Source organism: Larus michahellis, chromosome 6 (assembly GCF_964199755.1).
Source record: "Larus michahellis chromosome 6, bLarMic1.1, whole genome shotgun sequence".
NCBI classification, from domain to species: Eukaryota; Metazoa; Chordata; class Aves; order Charadriiformes; family Laridae; genus Larus; species Larus michahellis.
This window is the reverse complement of record NC_133901.1, coordinates 73,518,009-73,528,258: the sequence shown is the minus strand read 5'-3', so window position 1 is coordinate 73,528,258 and position 10,250 is coordinate 73,518,009. Positions and strand designations below refer to the sequence as shown.

The window sequence follows — 10,250 nt, the reverse complement described above, 5'->3', positions numbered from 1 at the left end:
ACCCCAGCGCGAGGCTCGCGTCCCCGTCGGGGCTGGGGTGCCACGGCGCGTCCCCGGTGCCACGCGCAGCTGTGCGCGGGGGCTCGGTACCCGCTCTGCCAGGGTACGCGGGGCTTTCGTTGCCGTCTTACACCCAGACCCAGCCGGCGCGATCACATCGGCGATACCCTCCGGTGCCTTGCGTCACCCCTAAGAGAGGGGTCGGGGCCCCACGGATTTTATCTAAGAAAACTGGGCAAGGCAGGGTCTCGGAGGGGAGCAGGAGGAAAATGGTCATTTTGGGGCCAGCGAAAGCAAATCCCCAGGGCAGGCTGTGCGGCTGAGGTCTGCACGCCGGGCACTGCAGTAAGAGCTCCCCACGCGTCGGTCCAGGCGTGCGGCGGCCGTACCACACCGACAAGGCAACGGCCCGGTGAGCTGGTAATTTTCCTACAACTGCGGCAAATGGAAATGCATAAGGGAGTCCCAGGGGAGGATCTATTACATAAAGCAATTATTTCTCAGCCTGAAAGGCAAGACAGTAATTGCATCCCCTAACGTCTCTCCTAAAGCATAATTCAATAATTAATATTTGCTGTTTGGCATTTGTAAAATAATGGCATCTGAAAACGGGGAACCCGGAGCGGCCCGAGGTTCCCCCAGCTGGGATCATGCATCAGACAAGGGTTTTACCCCACAGATGAGGAGCTACTGGACTTAGGCCTGAGATTCCCAGACCCCTGCGGGTCCAAGCGCTCCACAAAATGCGACTGAAAAAAAGCAGGACTGTTCTCAGCAGACTGGAATTCATTTGACTCCAATGGAGAACTTCTAGGGATCTGCACAAGGAAAGAAAATACTAAAAACCAAGCCAAGAGGTGGTGCCTTTGCTTTAAGGGTTATTGGCTGCTGCAGAGCGTTGCCCTGGGATGGGGAGGAAAATGGGGTCGGTGCAGAAGTTCCCGGGGCTGAATCATTGCGTGGGGCATTGCTGGAGAAAGAAAACATCCATGGAGCATCGCCTGACCACTGGAAGTCCTGCAGAAAACTGAAGCCCCGTTCTGCTGCCATCAAATTAGCCATAGGTTATTTCATCAAGTCTCTGAATAGGTATATTTAAAACTGCAAACCAACCGCAGTCAGAATCTCTCGTATTATACTTCTCTGTAAAACCACAGCAAGCTCTATGAGTGTAAATATATATCTATGTATACACACAAATATCTTATTTTTTTAATTAGATCTGCTCCTATTGTGCAGCGTGTGCTCTCTGTCAGTGCTTCACAAAATGCCCTTCGTGCTCAGGACGAGGACTGATGGAAAGGCAGTCCCCGGCATGTTATTTCCCCTCTCAGACCACCATTGGGCCACGCTGCCTCCCCTCCTGGCCACCGGCCCGAGAGCCCCCGGGCAGCCGCGGGGCAGGCAGGGCTCCTGCTCCCTTCCCGCCGGCCGTGCCCACGCTGCGGCGGCACCGCGCGGCCCTCACAGACGGGTGACAGAGGAGCAACACGCAATTGCGGTCAAAATTGCATCTCTCTTTATTCAGCTGTTTCAAAGATAAACTTCAAGCCGACATGCTTTCGGGGCAAACCTCCCTAATGGAAGAGTAAGTCAAAGCCCTCGAACAAAGGCTGGCAGCAAACAGGATCCCAAGAGTTTCTCTGAAGTCATGAAAGTTACGAAATATTTTCTGACTTTCGTGAATGAACCATGATTTTTACGTTTTTGGGGCAGATGTTTTTAGTTAGTCACCGGCCTGGTGTCAGCGATAGATTAACCTCTCAGAGCCTTTGGCTCTCATTTCTAAATCCAGACTTTGAAACTTTATCCCTGAATTACACATATGACCTATGGAGCTCGTTTTTCTCTCTCTCTGAAGGTGATGTTAATGTTTCTCTGTTTTCAGCTGGCTTGGGGTGATGTTCTCCTCTGCCCAGGCGCTTCAGTGGCCCTTGCTGGGATGCTGCAGGGTGCTCTGGCTCCTGCGCCGCACGTTGCACGTTTCCTCCAGGGCTGCCCTCGCCCGGCCGCCCCACTGCGCCCCAGATCACTGCAAAACACAGACGGGAAGGCTGGGATTAAACTGAATCAGAGAAAAGGTAACATTCAGAGTTAGCTTGATTGAGAAGAAAGCTTTAGAGAAATATCCATCATAGACATTGAAACTAAAGAGTAAATACTTTGCAAATGTACATCAGAATTCCCTCAGTCAGCAACAGGGACGCCAGGAATCGGGGAAGACCCCAGTGCTCCCAGTGTCTGCCAGAGCCAGTCGCATTGCGAGGCTTAATTTCAGATGAGGCCATTTCACTAATAACACCCCTGGCATCAAAGCCTGGTGTGTGTGGCGGTGCCATGCGGAAATGTGACCCAGCCGTTACCATTCGGCGTGCTTCATGGAAAGTCGTGGTGTTCGGAGTGATTTAATCTGCTCTTGGCTACCCAGGGAGCAATGCCAGAGATAACCCACGCTTTGAAGTATCTGAGAAAAACTGGTTGGTTGTGAGCAGAAATTTGGCAAATCTGAAAGTATAAATTAAATTATTAAAGAAAAACTCAAGGTGTCACCCGATAACGCGAGGCAGAGATTCAGCCCAGACCAGACATCAAGATCCAAATTAGAGTCACGAATTTAAAGTACGACGCTTGCAGGTGAAGGAGCCCGTGGGGCTGTTACCGTGATGATGCCCTTGCAGCTCAGCGTTAGGCGGCCCAAGGCACAGGCAGAGGGAAACAGCCACCGAAACCTTCTCCAGGGCGGAAACGCAGCCACCTCGCACGTGGCAGCGCTTCACCTAATCCACCATTCACGCGGTGGAGGAGAAAGAATCTGAGGAGTATTTTATTCCTAACTATTTAAACAAGAGAACTTGTAGTCTACTTCTAATTAGTTTTTGTTATTAAGCTGTTATCTGATGTGGAAAAATAGACTCATATAAAAACATGCTGGAATGGAAAATCTGTGAGCTGAGAACTGTCACGGGGGGGCTTCAGTGAGTGGCCGTCACTTGGGGTGAGCGGCACCCCTGGCCCTGGCCCCGACCGGGGCTCTGTGCCCACAGGGTCTGGTGACACTTGCTTTCTACCTCCTTTTCTCTCTTATTCTACGCCACTGGGTACAGCCGTGTCCTTGGGTGAGGGATGGTCCCCAGGGGTGGCTGGGGTGGTCCCCCAGGGTGGCCACGGGACTCCGTGTCTCCAGAGCATCTCACCCCACCCCTGCAGTAGAGCTGGCCGGTACGGCGGCAGGGGTGGAGAGCTGCAAGGTGGAGGGACGTTTTCCTAGTGGGACACTCTGACCCTGACACTCTGACCAGCAGCACTTTTCTCAGTGTTGCTTTTTCCCAGGGAGCTCCCGCCAGTGCTGCAATCGGTCCCTGAACTTGCCAAAGTCGGGGTGTCCTCCAGCCGGTCGCTCCTCGCCCCTCGGGTCCCTGCTGGGGGTGTCTGATCGTCCCCACAAGGCAGCAAAGTCCACCTGCTTATGAATAACAGCCCCCGGCCCCAGAGCAATCTCCCCTGTAACGTCCTCCCTCATGGCCTCCCTGCCCTGAGCCGCCCTACACCGAGCCAAGTTCATGGCAAAAGCTCTCGTAAAAGCCTGGAATTTGGTGAGGACTTTCCCTCATCGCCCCGAGGGCCACTGAGAACCTCCGTCATCCCCTGCCACTGTCACGCCACTCGCTGAAGCGCCACAGCGAAGCCTCTCGCCCGTCAGTGCCTGTGGCCAGCAGCAGCTCCACGGCCAGTGCCAGCCCTTCCCACGAGGCCACAGGCTGAAACTCTGTGGTCCTGCCTTCGCCACCCCGGATGGGAGCAAAACGCCCTGAGACCCAGCCGGGATGGGAGCAAAACGCCCCAAGACCCAGCGGAGCCCCTGAGCTCCTGCGTTGGGCAAAGGCAGCAGGCAGGGCGGGCAGGAGTGGGCAGAAACGGGCAGGAGTGGGCAGAAATGGGCAGGAGTGGGCAGAAACGGGCAGAAGCGGGCAGGAGTGGGTAGGAGTGAGTAGGAGTGGGTGGGAGCGGGCAGGCAGCAGCCCCCGGAGCTGCGGCACACACCTGTGCCCACCGCACCAGCGATGTCTGCCAGGCAGTCACTCAAAATTCAGTAAAAAAAGGGGCCCCATTTTGGCAAGCAGGGGGTAGCTGGTTTGGCTTTTAATAGGAATCAATGCCCAGTCTCCCTTGGCTTTTCCTTATTGCATCACCCCGAAGGCGTAGAAATAACGGGCAGCGTAAAGCCAAGTCGCCCCATCTGCAGTGAAAAGACAGACGTTATGGAGAATGCTGGGAGGGTTTCAAACCAGAGCCAGGGAAACACCGCACCTATTCTGCTTAGAACTCACACAAAGTTAGGTTTTACAAGTTAGACACAATTTATGTCACAAAAATCTGTGATTCCCCTTTTGGGCACTGGCCCGCGCTGATGGCTGGTACTGCAGCTACGGCCTGTACAGACCCTGGTGCTCCGCACTTCAGATGGGTTCGGGCCACAGTTTCTAATGCGTGTAAAAGCCCGTAGGAGAGGGCAACAATTCAATCGCTACCTGCTGGCTTGGACTTAGCAACCTGAAAATTCATTCAGGAAACGCTTTCTTAGTTTTCCTAAAACTCACTACATTTAAAAGTCTTGTTTCCCCAAATGTCATACATTTTGTCCCTGAACAAAGCCCTAAATGTCAATAAGTACTAGCAGCCTTTATTTGTGAAAAATTTATGCAAAGCCTACAGCCAAACCAATCACCTTTTTTTTTTTTCCTGTAAATAAAAGCGGGAATTGAAAGCTTTTCACGGTGACTAATGCTAATTCTGCTTGACACTGCATGCTAAATAAAACATCTAGGAATATGCAGGCTCTTTGGTTTTCGCCTTCCTTCTGCTGCTGGGATTCGCGAAAGCAGCTCTTGCCAAGCAGCGGCAGCGAGGAGCAGCAGGGAAGCGGTTAAAGTGCTGGCGGTGCGGGACGCCCGTGCCCAGCAAAGGCATTCCCGCTTTCAGGAGGGAGACGGCAATGCAAATACAGCGATGCTGTTTACACAATGGAGAAGGGAGGGGAATATCTCCATTATCAACTGGTAATTTTTCCAGACAAAGAAGTCTTTTCTGTAGCGCAGTAATCCTCTTATGCACCAGCCGTATATAATTGACACTTCTCAATTATACACCTCCAGAAGCAGAAGGTTAGTTCTTGTTTAGCTAGTTTTCAAGCCAGTGTGCCAGCTTTCCACATTTTCCATTACTCCACGCCTTACGTGTTGCTAATGCCTCTGATAGGAAATTACACACACACACTAATTAGGGCACGCCGGGCCTGTCTGCGCGGCTCCCCCCGCCCCGCCGGGCCGCACAAGAGAAAATTCCTCTGTGCTATTCAGGCATGACCTCCCCGTTCAGAAATCAGCTTTAGTCTCCCCTGATCTGTGATTTTCCATTTCCTCCGGGGGCAGGTCTTGCCCAATGACCCCGGCGCGGCTCCCTCTCTGCGCTGGCGATGGCATTCGCGCCCTCCAACCCTTCCCGGTGCCCGGAGTGGGGCACAGAGCATCCTCTCCCGCTGCCCGGAGCAGCCCGCGTCCCCAGTGGAGCCGTTCCTGCAGGCCCGGGCACCGGCGGGGGCATCCCCAGCTCGAGGTCCGGCCTCAGCCCCGGCCTCACTGCCCGGGGTGGCAGAAATCAGATCAGGAATGCCATGGCACCCGGGCTTCTTACGGGCACCCGCTCCCAGCCCCCCTGCCGATAGGGGTTGGCATCTCTTATGTCTCTTGCAAGAGAAGGGCGTTAAAAACTGCACTGCAGAGCTGCCGGTGACCGGCATCATCCCCAGAGCAGGTGCCCGGGTGCCGAGGGCTCGCTCTCTGCACCGCGGCGGGCTCAAGCACAGGACTGGTGCTGGGAAAATGTGTGCTGAGGCAGTAGGAATTCATTTCTCTGTGTGTGTTGCCGGTGGTTAAACAAGTGAATACAGTCGGTGCAGCTGAACTCAGAGAGAGTCCTGCTACATGGTCTGTGCTCTGTGAGCGGCCTGGGAATGAGCTCGGTCAGAACTGGTAAAAGCCCCTGAAACAGCTTATTCACCCCCTTCCCCAGCCCTACACACACGCGCTCGTCAGAGGGGTTATTCTACCATCAACAGAAGTCAAGGGACTCATGACTTTTAAAGGCGCTGAGCTGCACCGCGTGCGGCAGACCCGTGTTGGCTTAAGGAACCCGGGGTTTATTTTTAGACCCATTTATAAATCTCTCACTTTAATCTCTCCTTGTTTAATCTGTTTTTGCACTCCATTCTGACACTAGAGATAGGCCAAAAAATAATCAGTTTTAAAAAACCCCATCCCCAAACCCCAACACCGCGCGTTATTGACCACAGCAAGAGCAAACGCAGACACGGAGGAAACTATTTATAGCTCAGATAAACAGGCAGAGATTTTGCTTAACGAAAGGAAATGGAAAAATAGCACTCAGACACAGACCTTGAACACGTTGCCCTGGCCTGGGCTCGGGAAGGCTGGCGGGTCCGCGCTGTCCCTGCCAGCCCACAGGGACGGGGACAGGGATCAGGACAGGGATGGGGACGCGGGCGCTGGTTTCACACAAATGCCGAGTGGGAATTGTGTTTCTGCCCTAAGAAGTGGATGGGAGAAGCGAGTGATGCCCAGCCCCGGCCTGCCGAGGGTCGCCGCTGTGTGAGTCAGGGCAGAAGGGCTCTGATCCGCCTTTGGCAGGGGCCGGGGGGAGGATGCCTGGGGCACTGCTTGGCCAGACTGGCAGGAACAAAGGTATTTATTCAGAAGGTAAAACATCCAGAGCACAGCTCTGTGTCACATTAACTTTGAACAACCCTAAACAGGTTAAGTAGAACTAATCCCGCTGAGTTTTCCAGGGAGAAGGAACACACAGCAGATACGTCTCAGCCAGGGGTTTCCCTCAGCTTCGGTGCCCTGACACTTTTGGAGTTCAGGGGTTTTATTTAATGCCCAGTTTTCCATCAGAGAGGCCCAGCTGGGGCCAGCTGCCGCAGCAGAGCTGTGGGGAGCGCAGCCCCAGGCAGCCCCATGGCACCGCACGGCACGGCACAGCATGGCACTGCACAGCACAGCCTGGCACGGCACGGCACAGCACGGCCCCGGCAGTGTCTCCCCGGGGTCCCTGTGCCAGCAGGGCGCAGCGCGCTGCGGGGTCGGGGCAGCCGCGGGCATGGCGGGACGCCCCGTGCCTGTCCCCCAGCAGCAGCGTGTGACACTCTCCAGGCTCCGGCACCCTCCGTGCCCATCGCCCGGTTTGCTCCGCTGGCCAGCAGCGCCGGGCGGGAACGCGGGGCTCACTGAAAATGAGACACAGCGCTCCCATTTTCTTGCCTGCTTGAAGCCAGCATGAATCAAGTCAGAGGGTTAATCCCTGAATTTCAGGCCCAGGGAATGGAGCTGCACTAATGCTTTCCTGTAGATTTGCTAATTTGACTTTTGGTTTCCTGAGACATCAAAGCCAAACCTCCAGAGGAGAACTTCCTAATCAGCAAAGAGAAAAGGAAATCACTTATTTAGCGGGAAGGGGGTAGACATACCAAAGGGAAACATTTCCATATTCTTTTCATAGCTATGAAAAACAACTTTAAAGAGCGAGTCCCCTAAAATCTATTTTTATTGCAAAAAATGGAGCTTTGGGACCCTCGTGTGTAGTCGTCTTGTTCTCTGTACCTATAAACGAGAACATCAGTGAGATGAGGTGAACTGGAACATCTGTTCCTTGTTCAAAATATTTTACATTATTGATTGGGAGAGGGGGAAGGAAGCCAGGAAGAAACCAAGCACTCGTGAAGGGTGCGAAGCCAACCCTTAGATTAAATCTCCTGAGCACTGAGCCAGTCCTGCAGTTCCTACGTGGCCTGGGAACATTTTTTGGACTCCCCGACTCCAAAGAAATCCACGTTTAGCCCCCCAGGATCCCATGGTTACGCACACTAGCCGGCCGGCAGTACACAGCAAAGGGTTGGCCAGACGAGTCTCCGGTGGAAACCGCAACTTAATTATATAATAAATGATTTACAAAGTGTATATAGTACATCTGTAGAAGACTCTCTCCCTGCTAACAAACATCTGCCATGGACATAGTAGTCCAGCTGCTTGTTGTCGGGTCTTTTCAAAATTATCCAACAAATTTTGCCTAAATATACTGCCACTCCGGGGACTGCCAGAAGATTTCAGATGTGGTCCAAAACCTGAATTTTAGCACCAACTAAAGCTCTCATCATAGCCGCAGGAAAGACAAAAAAAAAAAGCCCTGGGGCCTATCCAGTGACAGAAGTGAGGCCAAGCGGCTCATTACGGTATTAACTCGGCAGAGGAGCCAAGGAGGAGCTGGAGCCGCTCTACGGGTGCTCCTTCCCCAGCTGGCCATGGCACAAAGCAGTAAAAACCATCAAATCTGGTTCCATTTTCTAGCGGTCAGAACGAGCCCATTTTCCAGTGTTTTCTGCAGTGTTTTATACCCTTGGATTTTATCCAGTCCATTCTAAAAGCTATTGCTGCCTCGGAAGCTGGCCTGCTGTCGAGACAGCCCCGGTGCATGCGGAGGGTTGTGTCCCCTGGGGATGGCCGTCCCCTGCCCCTGCCCTGTGGGACAGCACGTGGAGGCGCCAGCCACCGGCTGGGGAAAGCTGTCACCGGTGCTCCGTTAGCCAGCGAGACTCGGCATCCCTGTGCGCCCCCTGCCCCTCCACCAGCTGCCGTTTTCCCTTGGCATGTGTTCTGGCAGGTGGCAGGGTCCCGGGGGCAGTGGCTGCCACGCTCCGAAAGCTGCTGGGTCGCGGTTTCGCCTTGCACAAATGCCTGCGACAGCCCTGGATTTAAACTGGAGTTTTGAAGCGCACTTTCCCCCTGGCCCCGTGCCCTCCAGGACCGGGGGGAGGTGGCCACACACACTCCAGGAGAGACCCAGTGGTCCTCAGCACCGCGTGAGCCCGGGCTGTACATCACTGACTGCTCCCAAAAGTCACCTCGAGCCACTTTCCCTCTGCCCGCTGCCTGTCTCCCCCTTCTCTCTGCGGGGGCGCGCACCCTCGCCCACGTCCTCCTCCAGCCCTGCGCAGCCCCAGGCTCTCCCCGCGTCACCACCCTGGGGGGCACACGGATGGGCCCATTGCCCCCCGGCGTGACGGAGCACTGGCCAACAGCCCCCCACCACAGGGACGGCGCCGGCTCTCGCAGCGGCATCCCTGAGGCACGGCACTGGATTCCCAGACTAATTCATCTGCTGCACAGCGGCTGATGGCAGCACCCTTATTCCCAGCCAGAGGGGTGAGGACATAAAATTTACCTCTTCTTTTATGTCAATTTTCAAAGACTAAATTTGGGCCACCTAATTTAAACCAGCGGGCAGAAAGGTGCTCTTGGTGGCGCGGTCCAAAAACGGTGTGAGTTCGGAGGCACCGCCACGACCTGCTGGAAACGAGGGAGCTGGCTGTCGGGATGCGCAGTGGTGGGTGTAGCTGCACCAGACTCCTCCAGCAGTGCCGCTTCAGGGCGTCTTGGAGCGGCTTCTAATCCAAAATGCAGGAGGACAAGGGGACAATGCTTACAGGAAAGTGATTTAATAGGGAATGAGAACATTTCCAAAGCAGGAGGTTCATCTGCACAGCACTGTGCAGTTAATTACAGGAAGGTGACGGGCATTTCTGCTCATGTTACAGCAATATCATCTCTCTTGCTTTAAATGGGCTCTGAGACAGATTTCTACAAAAGTCCTAAACTTTCTTTGCAACGGTGGCTAAGCTGAATGCTTATTCCAAACACAAAATACAGCTGTATAAATTACACATTATTTAGTGACTCATAAGAAAAACTGTTAACAGCGAGGGGTGGCTAAGAAAATAATTACACAAGAAATCCTGTAAATTGGAAACATCATGGGACACTCCCAGCATAAATCTGGAGGCCTAAACTGGATCTCAGCCCCCCCGGCTCTTGCTGAGGGTGGGTGGCAGCGGGCTCGGGGCTGGGCACGGGTGCAGGCTCTGTCCCTCGATGGGGCAGAGGCAGCAGCGGCAGCGGGGACCCTGCCAGGGGCTCCCACGCTCCGTCCCTTCCGCAGTCGCCGAGTGCCGCAGCGCCGGGCAGAGCTCCTGGCTGGAGGCACATGGAGCGTTTCACCGTTTGAAGCCCAAAGTGTGTTTAATTTAGGAAGTTTCATGACACTCGCCCTAATCCGCAGCAATTGCAGAGGCGGGGAGTGTGTTTGGGATGTCCCCCAGGCGCCCCGGCGGCAGTGGGAGC

The 10,250-nt window shown here is 54.3% G+C and overlaps 1 protein-coding gene across 1 annotated transcript in view; it reads right to left on the bottom strand.

The window, feature by feature from the left end:
• Positions 1–1,498: 1,498 nt before the first annotated feature.
• The window catches only part of PWWP2B (PWWP domain containing 2B), a 64,662-nt gene continuing 55,910 nt past the window's right edge, over positions 1,499–10,250 (bottom strand). Inside the window, exon 3 of the mRNA XM_074591857.1 lies at positions 1,499–2,032. The gene's annotated coding sequence lies outside the window, so the exon portion shown is untranslated. The remainder of the gene's footprint in view (positions 2,033–10,250) is intronic.